This window comes from Elephas maximus, chromosome 1 (assembly GCF_024166365.1).
Source record: "Elephas maximus indicus isolate mEleMax1 chromosome 1, mEleMax1 primary haplotype, whole genome shotgun sequence".
NCBI lineage: Eukaryota > Metazoa > Chordata > Mammalia > Proboscidea > Elephantidae > Elephas > Elephas maximus.
The window spans coordinates 134,673,450-134,696,621 of NC_064819.1; the positions used below are offsets into that span (position 1 = coordinate 134,673,450).

At 37.4% G+C, this 23,172-nt stretch overlaps 1 non-coding gene across 1 annotated transcript; it reads right to left on the bottom strand.

Annotated features, from left to right (window-relative positions):
* Window positions 1–627: 627 nt before the first annotated feature.
* Window positions 628–734, bottom strand: LOC126058228 (U6 spliceosomal RNA). Its single transcript, XR_007513146.1, has one exon. It is a non-coding gene; the product is annotated as a U6 spliceosomal RNA (small nuclear RNA).
* Between the last annotated feature and the right edge of the window lie 22,438 nt (window positions 735–23,172).

Sequence of the window (23,172 nt, forward strand, 5' to 3'; positions counted from 1 at the left end):
GGAGGAGTGAGCTCTGTGATAAGATAAGGGGGTGACAAGGAGAATTTGCTAATTTTCTATAGAAATTTGACTTCATGTTGGAATTAATAATTAAGAAGAGGCTTAAATGGAAGATAGCAGTTGGGTGATAGGAAGAGACAGAGGTAGAAGATTGGTTTGTGAGCTACTTATTTCTCTAGTGACCAAATACAGTAATAATTAAAATCTGCTTGGCTCTTGATAAATATTTGTTGATTGGATGAATGAATAAATAATCGAATGAAAGACATGGGTTTCTCTAAAACAAAGGCTTTGAATCTGTTGATGAAAATCTTATATTCTAATCTATTCTGTGTGGATCTAAAATTAAAATTTCAGAAAGAAAGTTAAACTCAGAAACTATTATTCTTTGGATTCTAGATTTTCATTCAAGAAACTGCTCAGTATTTCACAAGACTCAGAAGATTTTTTTTTTTTTTTGATTGTGCTTTAGGTGAAAGCTTATACAGCAAATTAATTTCTCATTAAACAATTAAAATACAAATTGTTTTGTGACATTGGTTGCCAGCCCCACAATATGTCAAGCCCTCCCCTTCTTGACCCCAGGTTCCCCATTTCCATTCATTCAATTTTCCTGTCCCTTCCTGCAAAAATGTAGAATGCTTCACAAATTTGTGTATCATCCTTGCACAGAGGCCACGCTAATCTTCTCTGTGTCATTCCAATTTTAATATATGCACTACCAAAGCAAGCACTTGGAAGATCTTTATGAAGTACAATAATATATTCTTGATAGATGTGGTGCTATCTAGGTAAAAATTCATTAAATAGCATTTAAACCAATCTCATAGCTTCAATAAGTTTTCATTATGATAAGCACAAACTTTAACTTTAATGTAATATGAACAAAATAGTTAATCATATTTTGAGGAATTTCCTTTCAAGAGATTAAATACCTAATTGCAAACACCTTTCAGTTCATTCAAATATTCACAGTTCCATGCTTTAAAAGTCTGTAAAAATACTTAAAATTATCCTACCCAATACAGAAGACATTTATTATTTATCTATTCAGTGCCATGTACTTTACACATTTAAGCAAACCTTAATTTTTATAAATTAAGGTTTGAGATGTTATAATTTCTGTTTCACAGGTGAGAAAACTGAGACTCACTAAGAAGCTTGTTCAGCTCATCCAATACGTAAGTGGAAAAAGCACGATTCAATACAGGTTCATCTGGTTTCAAAATCTGCTTAGTTTTTAGTTTCGACTGTGCAACACTGCCTCTACAGACACACTGTAGTCAGATGAATGTCAGATGAGTGAACACACACACACACACATACACACATGCCATTTTTTTTTTTTTCTTTCCTACTCACCCACAAACCAACCAAACCAAACCCATCGCCATCAAGTCAATTCCAACTCATAGTGACCACGTAGGACAGACTAGAACTGCCAATAGGATTTCGAGGCTGTAAATCTTCATGGGAGCTGACTGCTACATCTTTCTCCCACAAAGAGACTGGTGGGTTCAAAATGCAGACCTTTCAGTAAACAGCCAACTGCTTAACCACTGGGCCACTAGGGCTCCTTCACTTACCCACCAAAACCAAAAACCTGTTGCCATTGGGTGATTTCGAGTGATAGCGACCCTATAGAACAGTGTAGAACTGTTCCATAGGGTTTCCAAGGAGCACCTGGTAGTTCCAAACTGCTGACCTTTTGGTTAGCAGCCTGAGCTCTTAACCACTGCACCACTAGGGCTCCTTACTTACCCACAGACCTATATAACTTGTCACCCAAATATGGACATTTATATTGACAGATTAGAAATAGCTACTGGCCAAAACTTATAAAATGGTATATGAACATGGATACATAAACAGCAAAATCTAATCCAGTCTTTAAGGTATGAGGCACCTTGTATTGGTATCAAAAGCATACAGGTACTATAATTATGTAGGCAAACAAAACTTTTAGAAAAAGTACATTCTGAATTGAATAGAACATAGTGTACTCTTACTGTCACTTAACTGAATGTAGTTACTCCATTGTGACTCAGATTGTAATTGAAGCCCAGTGAAAGTCCGTAAATTTTGTTGTGGATGATTCCTTTCATTTAGTTGTTCTTTTGTAAATGTCACTGAGTGCTAGGAATCACTCCACTACTAAGGATTTCCATGCCTCAGTTTCTCTAATTCTGTGTTTCTTCCTATCACGTCATGGAGGGATACTCAGTGAGACCCCTTTTGAGCTGTTATACCATTGGAATTGAATAGGACGACTTCTCTTAGGCGTCTTGAAACACTGCCTCTCCATTTCAAACTGCTACGAAGTACGTCACTACTAAATTGAACTTTCTAGGGAAAGAAATAAACTATATGCTGCTTTTCCCTTCAGCGTATTTTAACCGTATGATTCTGGAAGTGGGAATGTAACAGCGCTATTACTTTAGGCTCCCTTTGCTCCCATACTACCATTCCCCAGCTAATTCCAAAAAATCTTTACTATTGGTCTGGAAAAACTGTCTTTGCCAAATAAGTAAGAGGTAGGGTTAGGACAGAAATTGTAACTGGGCATGCACTCTAATGAGGTGGGCCTGGGCCTAAGAACACCACACAAGGCAGTGTAGTTCACAAAACACACACAGCTCCTATGAGAGCTCTCTTTGCACTTAATTCTGGCGTGGAACTGAGCTCATAGGTTGTCACTGATAGACTACACATCATTGTTAACATTAGGGCTAAGTCTGTAGCATTGTTTTTCCTTTGATTTGCGTCTACTGAACCCTTCACGAATGGCAGGAGCTATTCTGGTTAACACTATAAAAATATTTTTAACAGTGGAAGAATAACAACAGATATCTTTGACATAAAATTAGTAAGAGTTTCAGCTTTTTTTTAAGCACATGAAATAACAGTATTTTAGACTTAGAAAGTAGAGAAATTAAGACATCGGTCATGCAGAGATACAGTGTTCACTATTCAAAAAAGCTGTTGATTTAAATAAAAAAAAAAACAAATGCGATACCAGTTGATTTTATGTACACTAAAAAGCACAACTCAGAGCCTTTGCAAATTTTTTTTTCTGGTCTATACTTTGGCTTTTCATTGTGTTCATAGCATCTGTGGACATGAAAAAGGCTTTTATTTTTAAATTTAATGTAGTCCTGTATATCAATCTTTTTTTTTTTTTTTTTTAAAGGATTGAGGATTGGCTTACTGAAGCTCATTTAAGAAATTCTCCCCTACGTCAAATTTATAAAGGTATTTTTTACATTTTTCTTCTAAAAGTTTTTGCTCTCATTTCTAAACATTTAATAAACTCAATTTATTTTTTGTGTATGGTAGAGGTAGACACCTGATTTGTTTCCCCATAAGGAAAACCAGTTTTCCCTGTACCATTTTGGAGAGTGCATTGTTCCCTGCCCTCCCCCCCGCCCCCCACCACTAATCTGTAATGGTATTACACACTTTTTGAGAAATATCTGGGTCTGTTTCTGATGTTTGTACTCTGTACCCTTTATCAATTTATGTATCGTTGGGCTAATACATCACCGTTGTGATTACTATGACTATAGGAGGTACTGTCAGGGCGAGTCCCCTTCCGTGCTCATTATTTTCAGGATTGTCTTGGCTTTTCCTGGTCCTTTTACTTCCCAAATGGATTTTACGATGTTAAATTCCTTAAAATATGTTAGGATTTTTATTATGATCGCATTGATTTTATAGATGAGTTTTGGGGAGATTCCTACTTTATATTCTCAAGTCTCTCTATCCATATTTTGTTAGATAGGATACTAGCATCTATAGCTAATTCGAATGGGGTCTTTTTTTTTTCTATTATATTTTCTTAGTGATTATTATTAGTATATTAATTTGCTACTTATTGTATATGCTGGTCTCATAACCAGCAAATATTCTTGAACTCTCAGTATTTTAAATAATTTGTATATTTTAACGGCTTTTCCATTCAATCATCACCTGAAAATAAAGACAGTTGCATCTCTTTATTTCTAATATGTGTATCTATTTATTTTACAGAGCCCTGGTGGCACAGTGGTTAAGAGCTCAATTGCTAACCAAAAGGTCCACAGTTTCAATCCACCAGCAGTTCCTTGGAAATCCTACGGGGCAGTTCTACTCTATCCTATAGAGTCTTTATGATTCAGAACCAAAGACGGTTCCCTAACAACAACAACATTTATTTTGCATATCTTATTACAATGGCTAAGACTGCCGGTAGAATGTTGGATAAAAATGGTGATAGTAGTCATCTTTATTTGTTTCTGATTTAAAATGACAATGCCTCTGAAGTTTCACAATTATATTTGCTGTTATGTATGCTATTTGTGATGTTCTCAGATCACCTATGTGTAAGTCATTATCGTGTATGCTTCTATAATGATTTTTGCACTTTGACGCTTCTTATTATGCTTTTAAACACCTATGTGTAAATCACTTATAATGTGAATCTAGAAATAGAAAATTTCTGAATTTAGAAATAGAAACATATATTTCTGTGATACTCTGTAAGTATTAACTGTAAGTCATTGTTGTTGTTAGGCGCTGTCATGGATTGAATTATGTTCCCCCAAAAATGTGTATATCAACTTGGTTAGGCCATGAGTCCCAGTATTCTGTGGTAGTCCTCCATTTTGTGATTGTAATTTTTTGTTAAAAGGATTAGGGTGGGACTGTAACACCACCCTTACCCAGGTCACATCCCTGATCCAACGTAAAGGGAGTTTCCCTGGAGTATGGCCTGCACCACCTTTCATCTCTCAAGAGAGAAAAAGAAAAGGGAAGCAAGCCGAGAGTTGGGGACCTCATACCACCAAGACAGCAGTGTTGGGAGCAGAGCGCATCCTTTGGGCCTGGGGTCCCTGCTCCTGAGAAGCTCCCTGACCACGGAAAGATTGAGGACGAAGACCTTCCTCCAGAGCCGACAATGAGAGAAAGCCTTCCCCTGGAGCTGACACTGAGAGAAAGCCTTCCCCTGGAGCTGACACCGTGAATTTGGACTTGTAACCTGCTAGACTGTGAAAAAATAAATTTCTCTTTGTTAAAGCCATCCACTTGTGGTATTTCTGTTATAGCAGCAGGGTTTCCTTATTTGTTACTGTGGTATATAAATAATAGATTTCCTGATACTAAGCCATCTTGTCATTTGGGATAAATGCTTCTTGGTCATGATATATTTAGTTTTAATGGAAACCTTAATTACATTTATTTGTATTATATTTAGTGTTTTTGCATCTATGTTTATGAGTGAAATTGGTTTATACTTTTCTTGCATAATCATTGCCTAATATTGATTGTTACTTTGTGGTTTTCTGCAAGTTTATATAAAACAATAATAATTTGTTCCTTGGAGTCAGTTATCTCTAAAGCCATCTAGGCCCTGGGTACTTTGTGAAATTTAACAATTGATTTGATTGAACAATATAATCTTTAAGGGTCACTGCCAAATAGTGGTTTTCTATTTCTTCTTGATTTTATCTTAGTGATTTATATTTTTCTAAATATTATCCATTTCATCAAAGTTGTAAAATTTATTTGTCAAAATAAATTATATCATTAGACTTTTAAGAATATTTATAGTATGTAATACTATCTGCAGTTAGTCCTCTTTTAATTTCTAAATTTTCTTTCTTCTTCATGAATAGCATTTTTGAAGGTTATAGTTGGTTTTCTTATCTACTCTTCTGTTACTTAGCTTTACATTTTATTAATTTTTTTTTCCTTTTTATTATGTCATTTCTTCTACTTTGTTTAGGTTTCCTTTACTGTTCATTCTTTTTTTTACATATTTTAAAAATTCCTTTTAATTTTGTTTTGTTTTCAATGCAAGCACCTAGAGCTACAAACTTATTTGTAAATATATTTTACCTTATCACTTACATTTTTATATGTAGTATATAGAAAAATTATTCTAAATATTTGTAATTTTCATTGTTTCTTCTAATTTAAAGATTATTTAGGAGTTTTTAGTTTCTATTTGCACATGTATGTTTTTCTATAATTTCATTGATAATTTCTAACTTAATTGTTATCAGAGAACATGTCTGTATGTTATCATTTCTCTGCAGTTTATTGAAACTTGCTTTGTGGGCAATTTTGTTCATTTTGTATTGAACATTATCTATTTGCTAGGTTCGAGGATGTATATATATATATGCACACACATATATACATATAACCAATATTGGTAATTTTGTTTTTCAAATCTTTTATGTATTTTCTAATTTTTTGTCTACTTTATTCCTTAGTTTCTAATAAAAATGTGTTAAAATCTAACACTGTGATTGTGATTTTTGTCAGTTTCTTCTTGTCATTGTTCATAATTTTCCCAATCTTTGATAATTGTTTTCTATGAAAAAAAAAATTTTTTTTTTATCAGTTAAGGTTTGATCAGAGAATAAGAACCACTAGGTATAATGTTGAAGAAGGGATTTATTAAAGCATTTGGCCATATGCAATCGTGGGATTGGATTACCCAGTCTATGCTGCTTTTTATTGGTGCTGACCCTGAGGACAGCAAGGATGACAGACAGGAAGGCAAATGTACATGAAGTGGGGAAAGAGCAAGGTAAGCCGGAACCTGTGAGGACAAGCTGGAAACCCAGAGGAGAAACTAAAACCTGTTTCTCTCTCCCACAGTTTTCAAGCCACCGACTTCGATGATGCAGGAGACCTGCAGGAGAAGCTGGTGCCTTTTGCCACAGAGCTGCACCTGCTGCTGAAGCAGGTGGAGAAGCTGAGGCAGGAGACCCAGCAGGAGCCAGGGGAGCATCAACAGCACCTGGGACTTGATACTGACCTTCAAAGCAAAAAAGCAGCTATCACTTTACTTCTACCTTCCAAATTTCATGTAAAATTCTATTGAGGCTAACTCTAACCTAGAAACATACAGAGAAAAGAATTCTGGAATGTCTAGTTCCAGCTTAGCTAAATTGACACAGCAGAAAGCTACCACACTTTCTTTTTATTACTGCAAGTATGCACCACATAAGATCTGTTCGGCTAACATCCAACCGCATATATGTCTGTGGTCCCACAAGGTTATAACAGAGTTCAGAAATCCCGATTGGGGAACCAGACATGGCTGAGGTACTTTGCTAAGTACTGTGGATCCTAGTCTATCACTAGCTCATGGGTGCAGCATCAGCCCCAGCCCTCGGGTGGCAAGAGGAGTGGGTCCCGGCACCCATCTGCAGCTGCCTGTCCCACCACACTCGCTTCAGTCAGAGGTCTGCAGACACCAACAGAGCTGCCTAGGGGATATCCTGGAGGCTGCTGCCCTGCTTGGCCAAGACGCCCTGCCTGTCATTCCCTCTGGGAGACCGTGGATGTGGCGGGCTGGATGGCAAGTGCACACCTTGTGGGGGGTGGGGGGCTTGGTCTTGGTTCTGGGAGGCCAGATGGCGACCATGTAGGCCTGGTGGCGGCCATGCTGAAGTTTTTGCACAAACCCTCAGTGCCGCAGCCGTGTGGGTCCCAGGCCTGTTGGTGGCGGTCCTGCGTGTCTCTATCCTGTATATAATACGGTGTTCGTTCAACTTCCAATTCATGTAACATCCTATTTCACGGAATGAGTCGTGGACGTAAAGCAACTCATACCTCTATTTAGTTTCTTTCTTCCTTTAAATGCTTTTAGCCTTTAACTGTTTTGATATCAATATTTTCACACTGTTTTTTTTTTTTTTTAGGCTTTGATTGATAAAAATTTTCATTGCTTACATTAAACTTTCTGTGTGCTGTAGCCATGAATATGCATGGCTCAGATCTCATGCTCCAGGGAGCATATTGACCAAAGGTCCCTACAAATGCCTTTCTGGATCCACCACCATGTTTGTGCTAATGGCGCACTTACCATGAGCTGTTGTTGTCAGGTCCCGTTGAGTCGTATCCATAAGGTTTTCTGGGCTGAAATCTTCACAGGAGCAGATCACAGAGTCACTGTGTAGGTTCGAACTTCCAACCTTTTGGTTAGCAGCTGAGTGTTTAACCGTTGCACCATCAGGAATCCTTCAGCCATAGGCTACTCAATGATTGAGTGAAGTGGGAGAACTAGTGCAGGCTAGTTTCTATGACATGTGGAACTCCTCAGTTGGGTAACTTTGGCTCAAGGGTATGCAATGGTTAAGAGCTTGGCTGCTAACCAAAACGTTGGCGGTTCAAACCCACCCAGTGGCTCCATGGGAGAAAGACCTGGTGATCTGCTCCCATAAAGATTACAGAGTAGAAACCCTGTGGGGCAGTTCTGCTCTGTCATGTGGGGTCACTATGAGTTGAAATTGATTCCACTACACCTAACAACAACAACTTGCAATTAGCGTAACTGAAACTATATTGGAACTGCACCGTACCCCAAGACTTTTCTTAACCAGTCCTTACTTCTTCCTCTCCTTCAGAAGGGTCAGAGCTGCATAACTCTTCTCCCCTTCTTTTCTCCTCTTCATAGGCATTTCTTCCAATCAATTTCTATACATCTAATCCTGTCTTGGTGTCTGCTTCTTGGAGGATGCAAAGGCATGTTCCCAAAATTATGTAGCTAATATGCTCTTTCTTTTTCAAATAGGCTTATTTAACTTCTTGAAAGCTCTTAATTTTTAAGATATGAATTAAAAATTCTCTAAATATTCATTAATTAATTCATTAATATTAAATACACATTTTATTTCAAGTGTTGTAAAATCTCAACATATAAAACAAATCAGAAGATTTTATACTATATAGACTACTTTCTTGTCATTGAAAGTGAGTATTCAGGTCATAACTTTGAATTATATGCCTTGTTTACTGACATTGCTCTAGTGATTGGAAATAATGGCAACCTACAAAATCATGAGACTGTTTATCATGAATAAGTTGGGGATTCCAGAAATGATGTTGAAATAGGCATTTGGGTCTTTAGCCTTCAAAGGCTAGGGCTAGAACCGGAGCTAAAGAATGGATTTTGTTTGAATATCCAAAGCCAATGATAGACTTTACAGAAGTTCTACTGTTTGCAATATATATATATATGTTTCTTGTCCTACTTGGCACTTTGCTCTGAAAAATTGTGCCTTTCTTCATATAAAAAATTCCAGAGACTATCTCTTCAAATATCACTTCTTTACCATTTCCTCCATTCTCTTTTCCTGGGACTTCTATTTAAGAAATTTTGGAACCTCTCGTTATAGCCTTCAGAGTTCTTTCCTGAAATTCATCAATTCTCTTTTTGACAGTGTTCTTTATTTCAGTGACCATACTTTTTATTTCAAGATTTTTATTTTTTTCTTTTACATATATACCAGTTATTATATTTCTGCTAGCTTTTGTTTCGGCAAACTATGGTCTATGATCCAAATCCAACATACTTCATGTTTGTATGAATAAAGTTTTATTGGTATACAGGCACACCCATTTGTTTACCTGCCTATGGCTGATTTCTTGCTAAAAGAGCAGAGCTGTATATTTGGAGTATTTTCATCACAGAGGAAGGCAGACTCATCTTAGCCATTAGCTTCAATAGTTACCTGGTTCAAGCCCCTGATACCATTCAGGACCAAACTCCACTCAGTGCTGCCTGCTTGTAAACTATGAAACCACCAGCCCTGTATTTTATTCCTATTCGTCTCTTTGTATTTCTTGTTTCTGAACCAGAGAATTGTTTATCATGTTTTTAAACTTAGGTCTTGTTTTTTGGCTTTCTTCAAAAAAAATTTTTAAGGATGTTTTCAGTATGGTATGTGTTTGAAGTAGCAGGATGCATCAGAGAATGCACTTACGGCACTATCTTGACTAAAAATCTCCTTTTTATATTTACCGCATATGTTTACTTTCTAATTAACATATTAAGCATTAAGTCAAAATGAACTTACCTGAGTGACTGTGATGGAGCCACTAAAAGACAAGTGAATTCAAAGTTAGTTTTCTTATTGGACACATCATATTTTGAAAACTTTAAATTTTAAGTGGAATTACTCAAGGAAATCTGAATTCAGCAGAAAAGAACTATTTTCATAGAACTAGATATAAAATTGATTTCAACAGAAAATCTTATTTCTGCATTTGAAAATGACCAAAGAAAAATAAAATCAGCTACTTAGCAGAGTTGTAAGTTTTTCTTCAAGGGAAAGAGGCAGAGGTAATTACATGGACAAAGAGTAAACTAACTCAGAAAATATGCTATCAGCAATATTCAGCAATAGTTTATTCTTACATCTAAAATCTTTAATTTTAGAGCCCTACTACTGTCCAGCTGTTAGTTTATTGCTAGTTTAGTGGGCAAGATAACAAAAGAAGTCATAACTCATTTTTTTTTTTTGAGGTTGAATTTGATTGCCTTGTACAATCTTTTATGTTGTATTCTTTTGTCTAACTCAAACTCTTTATTTAACCTTTTAAACATATTTTCTTGACAAACTAGCCCACAATGAATTTTACACTCACAGCATATAATACTGACAGAGTAAAACACTGATTTGTTTATTTATGAATAAATTCTGGAACAGTAAATGAGCTCTTAGTTGAAAACAGAGCCGACGAGTCAAAGAACCCAAGGACATGGTGATGATGATGGAGATAGAGTTGTGAATGAAGGAACAGTTTGGGGACATTTCTCAGATGGAAATCATTGAGACAAGGACTTATTCATTCAATAGTTATTTACTGAGCATCTACTATATGCTTAGACTCCACTGAGCATTAAAGAAACAACAGTAGACGTGATAATGCTCTTTATTTAAAAAGTAGTAGATATGGATTTAACTTTTCTTTTATCCTAATGAGAAAAAGCAAAGAAAGATACTGAGTTAGCCATAGAAACTTAAAATGTCTGTTTTTAACTAATGTCTTAGAGAAGAAAACTCTAAGGCTCTGTTAAATAAAAAAGTGTGGATTTATTGGAAGCACAGGAACATTTGAATGGGAAATCACAGACCTCCAACAAGAGAAAACCGTGAATCCGGAAAGGAGTGGTCTCAAACTGATTATTATAAGGTTAAAGGAGGAAGTTAGGCCACAGTATTCATATTGGTTTAAAGGCAGTCAATCAGGTCAGGGGCAGGACATTTCAAACCCATGCTTTTGGTTACAGTGCTATAGATGGCTCATGTGATTTGCTACAAGGCCAAATTGCAGGAGGACAGGCAGGAAAGGGGATCATCCGTCACAGAATGATTACAAAGGAACATTTTAAGAATAGGCTGTAAAAAGGTTTTGCTTTGGGAAAGCGTTTCCCGAGTCTCTATTTTATTAGTGCTGAAAACACAGAGGAGACATAGCCATTTCTGAAGATACTACCCAAAACAAAGAGAGAGGGAGAGAAATATCTCGCCTTTTACGTTTTCCTGCTGTTTAATCGCTCAGCAGTGTCTCTATTTGGCCAAACATAGCAAAAAGCCATTTTGCAATAAGATTGGGAAATACTTTGTAAAAGTCGGACTGTTACAGTAGAGAGCAGAGCAGATTAAGGGAGGGAAGCGAATCTGAGAGTGAATAGGATAAGACGTGTGTGTGTGTACATGTGTGTGCGTGTGTGTATACATATACATGTATATACATATATTGTGTGTGTGTGCATATATATATGTAACTAGTTCTGTTTCTCTAGAAATCCCTAAGAGAGTGAGTTCCAGAGCAGGTAAGAAGTTGAAGGACTATGCAGGCTGGACTGCAGAATGATGTCAAAAAGTATATTCCATAAAAGAATAGGAAAGGCCAGAGATAATTGTGTTCAGCTTTGGAGATCTTGGAATAAACCAGTTCCACAAACAATAAGGTGTGTAGTTGCCTGTTGAGTAGAGGAGAAAATAATAGGATTAATTAATTGAGGGGATGGCAGGTGTGGAGTGGAAAGGAAAACAAAATGAAATATCAAAGTATACTTCTGTCAGAGACTGCTGGCTGATCACCAAGCCTGCTTCTTCTTCAGCCTGGGGACACAAATAGACATTTCCTCACTCCCTTTAAAGGATGCACGGCCATGGAACCAGCTGAGTTTTAGCTAACAAAATGTGTGAGTGGAAATGACAAATACCGCTTCTGGGCCACTCAGGACAGTCCCTGCTCTTTGCCCTCATGTGCTGACTGGAATGAAGATGACTTCTAGATGAACCCTGAAAGTCACAGAAGGAAACTGAGTCCCTATCATTGCCTGGCTAGGAACATCCATATTGGACTATTACATGAGTGAGAAGAAACTTGTTTTACACCATTAAGATTTGATGAGTTACCTGTTACTATAAAAAAAAAAAAAGTTACTATAGTTAGTGTTAACTAGTACAGAAAATTTTAAGTGTTTTCAATTAAAGGCATATGATTTTCTGTATCTCTAGGTTAGGAATGTCAGAGGAAAAAGCAGAAAAAGTGCCTTATATTCATGAAAGTTATTTCTGCACAACCAAGTTACCGAATTAGAGGTTTTTAAAACCGAATACAAGAAATATTTGGTAATGGAACTCTATTTTTATTTTCCACTAAAGCAAGACAAAGACTTATATTTATTTAGGTGATTTTCTTGATAATTTGTATCTGTCTAATGGCTGTTTATTTAATTATTTAAACTAAAATCTTAGACCATTTTAGTCTCAAAAAGTAAAATAGAATTTGAATAAAGTCTATAATATTTTGAAAGTTATCATTGGGATGGATGTGCTGCATGGCTTACCAAGTCCTGGTTAACCAAGACCAGGAGTTGCCTGGCAAAGCTTAAAAAAGATTATTTTAGAACTAATAAAATCAAGGAGTTTTAACACTGATGTAAACAATTTACACTATGCTGTTTTGAAATTGCTTATCTATTTCTTCTAACAGATATTTATTGAGCAATTGCCATGTATAACTACCATACTGGGCCCTGTAAGCAATGAAAAACAAAGCAAAACTATAAGTATATATATATAGTTCATATATATATGTTTCATATATATATATATATATATGTTTCACAGCCTCTGCCCTCCAGGATTTTAAATTTTGGAGGCAAGATGCACTCAGATACATTATACAATATAAAAAAAAATTTTTTTTTACAATATAGTGTATGATAAATGCCAAGAATGAAAAAGAAAAAGCGATGTAGGGAATGAATTCAGGGAAGGGACACAGGAGTTCCAGCTGGGGTAATTAGGGGAGGTTTAGTAATGGAAGTGGAATTTGAGGTTCATCTTGAAAAAAGGGAAGTTTTGGTATTATACTTGGACATCTAGACCCAAAATCTACAAAACAAAGCAGGGTGGTTTGTAGCAAGTGTGTCTGCGGACCCTCCCATGATTATAATGATGTGGTCGAGGCAATCTTATCAAATTTGTGAATGACATGATTCTGGGATTGGATGACAAATTTATTACCCACAAAATAATAAGTAGAGATTTAGGGTACACAGTGATACCGGATAAAAATTCTTTGTACGTTATAGTGAAGATGATAAGAAATTCAGATTTGGTATTGGGAAATTTAGGGTCAAGGTAAGCTGAGATAGTCACTTAATGTCCCTGAGCTTTATTAAATAAAATGAGGATAAATCATATTTCGACCCTTTCTACCTCAGTTGTAGTTGTGCAGCTCAAATGAAAGATTTATGAGGAAGAGTTTTGTCAATTGTAAAATTCTATGAAAATGTAAAGGAGTAAAGAATGCAAGGTAGACTAAAGATAGACACAGATTCCTTGACACTTCTCTCACTGAAAGGTAAGGTCTTTGCCTTACTCCTTCACTCTGGATGGACTTGGTAAGTATTCTGAGCAATAGAACACAGTGGAAGAGATAACTGTGACAGTTGCTGAAGCAAGAGTTAAGAGACTGGAAGCCTCCATGTCCTGTACTATAGAAATTTTTGTTCTTCAACCAAGCTACCATGTTGTGAGGAAGCCCAGGCGGTCCCACGGAGAGGCTCATGTGGGGACACCCTGAGGCCCCCAACCAATAATCACAACTAAGTTCCCAGTCAGCAGCTAGCACCAATTTATCAGCTATGTGATAAAGCCATTTTGGAAGTGTATCACTTAGCCTTGTTGAACTATTCCAGCTGCCACTGTAGGGAATAAAGATGAACAATTCTGCCATGCCCTGTCCAAATTGAAGAATCATAAATAAAATAAGTGGTTGTTGCCATTTTAAACCATTACATTTTAGAGTTGTTTATAACTCAGCAATAAATTACCAGAACAGGTTGTTTGTTACTGTATTTTTATGCAAATAATGAATGTCTTCTACGTTTTTACAGTAACATGTAAAAAAATTGACATCGTGGCACTTATGAAAGTACTTCACAGGGGAGGGCATGGTTGGCAAATAAACATAGAAGGCGAGTGTCCAGCTTCTCAGACTATATGCCCAGCATACAGATTGAATAAATATGGTGAAAGGATACACTACAGACACACGCCTTTCTTGACTTTAAACCATGCAGTATCCCCTTGTTCTGTTTGAATGACTGCCTCTTGGTTTGAGTACAGATTTCTAAAAAAAAATAATAATAATAATCCAAACTAAAAACAAAACTAATTGGCATCGATTCTTTTCCAACTCACGACAAGCCCATGTGTGTCAAAGTAGAACTGCATTCTGTATAATTTTCTATGACTGAGACCTTTGGAAAGTAGATTACCAAGATTTTCTTGCAAGGTGCCTCTGGGTGGACCGGAACCACCAACCTTTTGATTAGTACCAGAGTGCTTAACCGTTCGTGTCACGTAGGCGGCCAGGATATGCTTCTATTGACTATTTATTGTATTAATTATACATTACACTTCCCTGCTGGTTTGTATGTCACATAATTTTTATACCAGAAATTATGTATAAAATAACTGTAATATTATTTATGCTCAAAACAGGGAATACTCCTGCCTATACCAGGCTGCAAGTGATGAAGTTGAAACAACTTAATCTGAGAGTATGAGTTCGGTGTTGTTTCTGTTAGGTTTGTATGGTTCACCATAGCTCTCAACTGTTTTATGGAATGGATTAGGACTTTCCCTTGAGATCTGAGCACGAGTCCAATTCCGGAAATGTCTCTGGGTTTTATAGCCCAGTGGCTGTCTTACCACGACACTCAGCTTTTTAGGTTTCTGATGTTCTCCTGGTTCTTCAGCCCTGCTCCTGACTTTCTTGGCCTCACAAGATCTATTTCTACTTTGCTGCCCTGCTCATACATGTTAATATGCTACTGCTCTGCATTCAGGTCAAGACTCTTGTGTGGCTCGGGGGAGGATTTCTCTCATTCCTCCTGTCTTTCCCTCAGCTTTCAAATTCTGTGTATATGATCCGTCTTAGAGGAAACTGCTCTCTATCCTCTTTCCCTTTTCCCAGACTGTACAGCAACATTTTTGCACACTCATTGAGGCCTGGGGTGGGGGAAACTCTCTTTGCCCTCCTTCCTGGCTCCCATCTTTTAGCTGGCTACTACATTTGTTAAGCGAAGGCACTGTGGGGTAGGACTGGTGTGGAATCACACTCTCACAGGGACTCCTTGCAATTCTCATCTATCATGCCATGTCAGTCACATGTGGCTGTTAAAAGTTTATTGAAAATTTGACTAGTTTCCCCTTAACCCTTCTATAATGAATTGGTTCGTTTTTCTCTAGATTTGGGGTTCTTCTCTCCTAGGAGGGGCTCTTCTCTTTCTGGCATGTAATTCATTTAGACTTGTTTGTGATTTCAGCTTTATGATGGGGGGAAAAAACACACACACAAAGAAAACCATAATTTTTAAAATTTATCTGACTTGTTCTTTTCCTTAGGGTGGGAGCAATAGCTTCATGTGACTTAGAGTATCCTACCCTGAAACAACCATATCTTTCTAATAAATTCCTTTTCTGCTTTAATTAGTCAAATTATTTCTGTTGTTTGCAGACGAGGACCTGAATTGGTATTATTCATCATGTAGTAATAGAGATATATAACTTAATCATATGAATATAATTCATATAAATTGAATTATGTTGTTGTTGCCATCAAGTCTATTCTGATTCATAATGACCCTATATACAACAGAACAAAACACTGCCCAGTCCTGCACCGTCCTCACAATCGTTGTTATGCTTGAGTCCATTGTTGCAGCCACTGTGTCAATCCATCTCACTGAGGGTCTTCCTTTTTTTCGCTGACCCTCTATTTTACCAAGCATGATGTCCTCCAGGGACTGGTCCCTCCTGATAACATGTCCAAAGTACGTGAGACGTAGTCTCGCCATTCTTGTTTCTAAGAAGCATTCTGGTTGTACTTCTTCCAAGGCAAATTTGTTCATTCTTTTGGCAGTCTATGATATATTCAATATTCTTCAACAACACCATAATTCAAAGGTGTCAATTCTTCTTCAGTTTTCCTTATTCATTGTGACACTTTCACATGCATATGAGGCGATTGAAAACACCATGGTCTTCAAGGTGACATCTTTGCTTTTTAACACCTTAAAGAGGTCTTTTGCAGCAGATTTGCCCAATGCAATGCATCATTTGATTTCTTGACTGCTGCTTCCAGGGTGTTGATTGTGGATCCAAGTAAAATGAAATCCTTGACAATTTCAATCTTTTTTCCATTTATCGTGATGTTGCTTATTGGTCCAGTTGTGAGGACTTTTGTTTTCTTTATGTCGAGGTGCTGAAGGCTGTGGCCTTTGATCTTCATCAGTAAGTGCTTCAAGTCCTCTTCACTTTCAGCAAGCAAGGTTGTGTCATCTGCATATTGCGGGTTGTTAAGGAGTCTTCCTCCAATTCTGATACCCTGTTCTTCTTCATATAGTCCAGCTTCTCAGATTATTTGCTCAGCATAGAGATTGAATAGGTATGGTGAAAGGACAGAGCCCTGATGCACACCTTTCCTGACTTTAAACCATGCAGTATTCCATTGTTCTGTTTGAAAAACTGCCTCTTGGTCTATGTACAGATTCCTCATAAGCACAATTAAGTGTTCTGGAATTCCCATTCTTCACAATGTTATCCATAATTTGTTATGATCTACACAGTCGAACGCCTTTGCATAGTCAGTGAAACACCTGTAAACATCTTTCTGGTATTCTCTGCTTTTAGCCAGGATCCATCTGACATCAGCAATGATATCCCTGGTTCAACATCCTCTTCTGAATCCTGCCTGAATTTCTGGCAGTTTCCTGTTCATATACTGTTGCAACCACTTTTGAGTGATCTTCAGCAAAATTTTACTGACGTGACATTAATGATATTGTTTGAAAATTTCCAAATTCTGTTGGATCACGTTTCTTTGGAAAGGTATTAGTATGGGTGTCTTCTAGTCAGTTGGCCAGGTAGCTGTCTTCCAAATTTATTGGCATATACTAGTGAGCACTTCCAGCACTTTATCCATTTATTAAAACATCTCAATTGGCATCCCATCAATTCCTGGAGCCTTGTTTTTTTGCCAATGCCTCTAGTGCAGCTTGGACCTCTTCCTTCAGTACTATCAGTTCCCGATTATATGTTACCTCCTGAAGTGGTTGAATGTCTGCCAATTCTTTTTGGTATAGTGACTGTGTGTATTCCTTCCATCTTCTTTTGATGCTTCGTGAGTTGTTTAATATTTTCCCGATAGAATCCTTCAATATTGCAACTCAAGAAATTGAGTTACAGATGTATTCAATTTCAAATAATGTTTAAATAATCATACTAGAAAATTACTGTAGTAAAATACTTGTAAATATGACTGATGCTTCTTTCAGATATTGAGTCTTTTGATTCAACTAAAATCCATTTCTTTGGTTCTATTATGAGGCAAGTCAGAATGAATTTATAATTAATAAGCATTCCCCATAAATGCATGAAAATAATCTTTTAATGTAGCCCCAGACTTAATAAGTTTAATTTAAAATTATATGTATTTAATTTGAAATGTCTATATATCAATTAAAAATTATATATACATATATGTACATATACACACTCTTTTTGATACTATTAATCTTTTGTTTTTGTTTTGCCTTTTTCTGGGCCCTCTACTATATCCTATAATTCTGTGATCATGATCATGGGAAGATCAAAACACACATTGTGTTCTAAAAAAGAAAGGAAGAAAGAGAATGTGAAGACAATATATTGTATACTCCACAGACAAAATGTCATTACTTTAAATTATCATAAATCCTGGTGGCGTAGTGGTTAAGTGCTACGGCTGCTAACCAAAGGGTTGGCAGTTCAAATCCACCAGGATCTCCTTGGAAACTCTATGGGACAGTTCTACTCTGTCCTATAGGGTCGCTATGAGTCGGAATCGACTCTACAGCACTGGGTGTTTGTGTGGCCTTATAAATACATGATCAATCTTCTGTCTTATACCATAGTAATTTATTTTATGCACCTTAGCCAGCGGATACACGATTGTGGAAAAATGCTTCTGGGTTATCAAATGTGTGTATAAATTTCCCAGCTTTAATCTTTCTAAATTATCACAGGGCATTCATTCAATACAACAGTGCGTGTTATTTCTTAAAGAAGGTATTTGGAAAGAACTGTACATAGAACTGTTTCATTTTTCAGTGAAATTACTGAAATAGTTGAAAATACGACCCCAGAAGTTGACTGACCACTCTACATTTTTTAATTGTTGTTGTGTTTAACCTATTACCTAATGGCGATAGACGTTTCACACGGTGTGTCCATTGCCAAGGGCTCCATTGTTTTTTGTTCCCTATACCCCTTATTAAGCTCCTAATTTTGTACTCTTTAGTACATTCACCAGTCCCTAACATGCCAAACTCCCATTTTCTCTATACGAGACACATTTCTCAGTTGATAAGAATAGACTTCTCACTAGTTGAGGGAGTTGACCTGCCACTTGTTGAATATAGACAAGCTATGCTCAGAGGAGACAGGGCACCTGGTCAATGAAGGGCATGGACAATAGAAAGAGGGTTCTAGATATGGTAACCCAACTAGATGTGGTAGATCATATTAACATCAATGTTTGCCACCTTTTCCTTACTGGGCACTACTGTGGGTCATCCGTGTGGGAAGATTATGTTTCCCTGGCACTAGGTTTCACCATGTGACTTGCTTTGGCCAATGAAATGAGAATAGCAATGACATGCACCACTTTTAGGCAGATGCATCAAGACCCATTGCATAGTTCTGCCATTATTCTCTTCTCCATATTGTAAGAGTAGCAAAGTTCCAGATAAGACTGATCCTTCAGCCTGAATACCAGAACAAAGAAGACATGTGGAACAGAACCAGTTTCAACACCCAGTCTACATGTAGCATGAGCAAGAACTAAACCTCCTTTTAGTTGTAAACCACTGGAATGCAGAAATTGTTTCTTACTGTGGTGCAATCTAGTGAAAGTTTACTTTTATCCATATGGAAATTTGGGGTTTAGTACTGTTTGCTATACTTATGGCTTGGTTCCTAAAGCAAGTATAGGAGAATTTATTATTGGAAATGTTTAAAATATTTATAAACGTTCATTTGTGGAAAATATTTCTGATAAGGTTAGAGATGTACCTTCTCTAAGAACTTTGCAATTCCCCAGTCTTACCTAGATGCTCTTTCTTTCTTTTTCTTTAGCACCCAATATAAACACGTAAATATTGGTTTGCTTAAGTGTCTCAACAACTGTCCCGTACGCTCTTTGGGAGAAGAGGCCACGTAATATTTGTTTTTAGGCACAGCGTCTAACACAGAGCCTAGACCATGGCAGGCTCTTATAAATGTTTATTAAAATGTAGTTATAGCTCCACAATTGGGAAAAGCCAAAGAGGCTAATTTGGCTGTAAAACCTGGTCTGATTTGAATTAATTTGGCAACACAACCTGATCTGAACTGGCGTGAGATTATTTATAATCACTAATTAAGCAACATAGAATGAACATTAAAATTTTTGCTAAAAAAAAAAAAATTAAACATTTATTGTGGGGTGCTGCTCTTGACCCCACATGTGGTGATATGGTATATGTATTGTATTGTTGTTGTTGCTGGGTATGTCAAGCCAAGTCGATTCTGACTTACAGTGACCCCATGTGACAGAGCAGAGCTGCCCAATAGGGTTTTCTAGGCTATAATCTTTACAGAAGCAGATTGTCAGGTCTTTCTCCCACCGAGTGGGTGAGTCGGTTCAAATCGCCAACGTTTGTGTTAGCAGCCAAGCACCTAACCATTGCGTCACCAGGGATCCTTATTGTAGTATCTATCAAAACTTTCCAAATTCTGATTTCTAAAACACATCTGGCTCTAAGTGCTTAAGAAACTGTGGACCCGTGTAAGCAAGGAGCATTTTTCGACTGCGAACAATTCTTTCCCTCCATTGTTATGTCATGTATGCCTTCATCCTTTACCAGATAAATGCCATCTTAGATTTTTCACAGCTGTCTTGAATTAATTTCTTTCAAGAATTTAGCACCAGACTACATGAAATAAGTATGCAATTTCAGCATCCACGGTTTTATAACAAGGTGACTTTAGTAACATTTAGACATAATTGTTGATGTTTTAAGAGGTTTATCACTCTGACATTAAAGGAAGCCAAGTAAATATTAAGATACTTTAAATCTGTAGAATAATTTCACTGGTTGATAATGGCTAATTTGGAGCTTTAACAGAAAAATTCATTGCATACAAGTAATATTTGTTTCTAGTGCCTCTACTTAAGTACAATAACAGTTGTCCTGGATTAAACATTCGTCGTCAGCAAGGTGTTGCACAGTGAGTAGAAGAATCTCATACACATGAATATGTGCAGGTGTGTACAAGCACATGTTCTGTTAAATAGTACAAGTAAGGCTGGACATCTGAGTTGCAATAAAGTGATTCCAAATTTTTGTAATCCATAAGTAACACTAACTGGTAGTACTGGTCATGTTTATATACAGAGAGATACTGTATTTTCTTCATGTGTAAGATTGTATTTAATCATTTTTTTTTTAACATTGAAATGAATAATAACATAAGATTCTTAAGGAGGCCCATGCTGTTCACTGCTTTTTGATGTGTGCTGTTTTATATTCTGATTATGTTGCTGCTGTAACATGAACAAAGAGTAACATGGAATTTGATAAAGACAAGAAAACTTTTATTAAACTTTTACAATAGTGACATAAATAATTCATGCCATTGCATGAATAATGGTATCCGTGCTGATGAAACCAGCTAAGAGGAGGCAAAATACTCACATGCATGGCGAGAGTTCCATTTTCAAACAGCTCTGAAATGAAAATGGAATATAAAACAACACAGTAGTCGGTCTCCAAAAATAGAAAAAAAAAAAAAAAGAAACAAAGAAATGTGAAGTACAGTATTAATACAAAAAGGAGGGAAACGTTTTAAACACTTCTACTTCTGAAATCTACTAGCCAGAAGGAATTTTCAAAGACAGAAAAATAATCCACCGCTTCAAAGGGATTTAATGAAAGAGAGAAATAGCAAAGATGACTAGAGTGCAGAGGGACAAACCTAGAGCTTAGAGGAGGGAGAGAATGGGTGTTTATGCAACGAGCCACTGCATAGCTTACTGCATTTGAGGTTTGAATAAGATAGGATTCTCTCCAAATTGGGCTGAGGAGTACCTAACAGCATTTTAGGATGATCTGTGAAGTGAGCTGCTGCTAGTAACAAATAAGGTGTTTTCCACATCACCCTGTGACCTGTTCTAAGATTTGTGACGATCACTGTGTCCTTTTGTCAGAAATGTTCATAAAAAGAAAATGTCAGGAGTTCGTACATCTTCCATTTCCACATCACTGAGCACATGAAATAGAGGACAAAACCTCTGCCACCCACAGAATGCCAAAGAGCTGAGTACATGCTGCAGAACACACCAGAAAAGTAGGAGGAGAAGAAAAATTAGTCCAAAAATGAGCCTGGCAAAGGAGGGGGAGGAGAAAGGGAGCTCGGAGGAAGGAGATTGACCAAATGGTAGAATTCCTTACCCTGGATGCACAAACCCACCTGCAGAAAAATGCTTCACCACCTGCAGGTGCTTTTCATTATCAGGCAGTTTTTCTGATTAGAGCATATTGCCTCTGGGTCAACATGTAGGGACAACTCGAGACCATTGGTGTCTGAGGATGCTAACTCACTGCTGACATTTAGCCAGATGCTCAGAGAAGCCTTTCTGGGTGCTCAGTCCTGTGCATTCTGTTTGGATGGTTCATCTGTCCTGACTGGTGTGTGCCATGCCGCAGGGCCTGTTTGCTGTAACTACTATAACCACTGTTCTTACTCCATATACTTGAGAGAGGCCTGAAGAATTCTCTCACCACCAAAGGTAACTTCCATTTCTTTCTCTGTTCCCTCCCTTCCTTCTTCTGTCTCCCCTTGTCCCCTCCCTTTCCTGTCTTTTCTTCTGACAAAATTTCTGGCTTCCCTGAGTCATCTGTGGTGCTGGAGTCCTTTTAGGTCTAGGAGTAAAGACATAAAGGTATCTTAGAGCACATGGCATCCCTGGGTGGTATAGACAGTTAACCGCTTGGCTGGTAACTAAAAGGTTGGTGGGTCCAGTCCACCCAGAGGTATCCTGGAAGAAAGTCCTGGCAATCTACTTATGAAAAATCAATCATTGAAAACTCCGTGGAGCACAGTTCTACTCAGACACATAGGTTTGCCGTGAATCGGAATTGACTCAATGGCAATTGGTTAACTGGTTATAGAGCTCTCACTTGTAACCTTTAGTTCCTTAGGAAAGCCAGAGCGTAGTGTGTGTCCCTATTTTACTCTTACCTTAAACTTCTTTTGAAAGAAGCTACCTGTTTGTAACCCAGGTGCTCCCAGTTTCTGTTTTCAAGACTCACCCTTTCTTTTGGGAGTCAAATAACAGCCAGCTGGCCTCTTACCCTACCTGACTGTAGGAAGTCCAGGAAGTCCCAACATTTCTGAGCATCTGCAGTGAGTGTCTAAATGCTTCACAAAGCTCTTCTGGTTTCTACTTCTAGCTTGTCACTTTTTAACACTGCTAAGTTACCAGGTACCACTGCTCAAGGCCGTGTGCCATCAACTGTCTCATTACCCTTGTCCAGGCTGCTGCCACTACCCCTCTGTTCCCCAGATGCAAAGCTGTTGTGTTTGACAAACATAATTCAGACTTACAGGGTCTGAAAAGGAGCTCTCATGGTGCAGTGATTAAGTGCTTGGCTGCTAACTGAATGCTCGGCAGTTGGAATCCACCAGCCAGTCTGTGGGAGAAAGACCTGGCAGTCTGGCAGTCTGCTTCTGTAGAGATTTACAGCCTAGGAAACCCCATGGGTCCTATAGACTCGCT